At 44.9% G+C, this 1,211-nt stretch overlaps 1 long non-coding RNA gene across 1 annotated transcript; it reads left to right on the forward strand.

Moving 5' to 3' along the window:
* The first annotated feature begins 322 nt into the window (after positions 1 to 322).
* LOC120027344 lies at positions 323 to 1,122 on the forward strand. Its single transcript, XR_005473287.1, has 2 exons — positions 323 to 374; positions 469 to 1,122. It is a non-coding gene; the product is annotated as an uncharacterized LOC120027344 (long non-coding RNA).
* The last annotated feature ends 89 nt before the right edge of the window (positions 1,123 to 1,211 follow it).

Raw genomic sequence — 1,211 nt, forward strand, 5'->3', positions numbered from 1 at the left:
ACAGGACAACTGTTAACACATAGTAGGATACTCATTACTTTGTGTGACAGGTTTCCCCAATGTCATTGGTGCAGTGGACTGCACACACATAAGGATAAAAGCCCCCTCAGGTGCCCATGAGGCCGATTTTGTGAATAGGAAATCCTTTCACAGCATTAATGTTCAGGTGAACATAACTTTTTGATATTGTCCATTGACGAACACTCTGCATTGCCAGTGATGTGCATTGATTGGTGTAATATTCCTCATCTTATGATTTCAGATGGTCTGCAATGCTGACTGTGTGATCAGCAATGTTGTGGCAAAATGGCCTGGCTCAGTCCATGACTCCAGAATCTTTCGGGCCTCTGAAATCTATCAGTGCCTATCACAAGGTAAGCCACACAACCCCTATTTATAACCATCATGGCTGTGTCAAGAATATCACTGTGTTTATGAGGTAGTAATGATGAGATTTTGTGTTGACAGGTGAATTCTCTGGTGTGTTGCTGGGAGACAGGGGGTATGGCTGCCAGCCTTTTCTCCTGCCACCTTTCACAGACCCCCAGGAAGCACAGCAGGCCTACAACCATGCCCATGCCAGGACCAGGGCCAGAGTTGAAATTACCTTTGGCCTCCTGAAGGCACGCTTTCACTGCCTTCACAAATTAAGGGTCAGCCCTGTTAGGGCATGTGATATTACTGTGGCTTGTGCTGTCCTCCACAATGTGGCCTGCCTGAGGAAGGAGAGGGCCCCCAGAGTGCCACCAGCCATGGACTGGGACAATCCGGCAATCTTCCCTGATGACGACAGTGGTCGGCTGCTGAGGGACCAATATGTGTTGAATTATTTTAGTTAGTATGTGTGCTTTCAATTTTGGTTAAATATGTCCTGCGGTGGCAGAGGAATTTGGGTTTTTTTGGGTTCGTTTTTTTACGAATTTGGCCTCTTATGATGTTTGTGCGGTATACTGTGTGTAATACAAGGCTGCAGGGAGGCTACTGCATCCATTCATTTGTCTGTTCAGTTGATGTGTATGGATTTGTCCTGCATTTATTTTAGTGTGCAGACATGCAGGGTGTGTTATATACAGACCTTTGAATGTGTATGTATCATTTTGTATAATATGCTTGGATTCTGTGCTTTCCATCTTGTAGAGTCACTGTGACTTCAGTTTCGAAAGGAGCTGATGGTTTACCTGCTTTGTTTTGTCCTTATTCAATAAAGGAAC

The sequence above is a fragment of the Salvelinus namaycush genome, chromosome 32, assembly GCF_016432855.1.
Source record: "Salvelinus namaycush isolate Seneca chromosome 32, SaNama_1.0, whole genome shotgun sequence".
Taxonomy (NCBI): domain Eukaryota; kingdom Metazoa; phylum Chordata; class Actinopteri; order Salmoniformes; family Salmonidae; genus Salvelinus; species Salvelinus namaycush.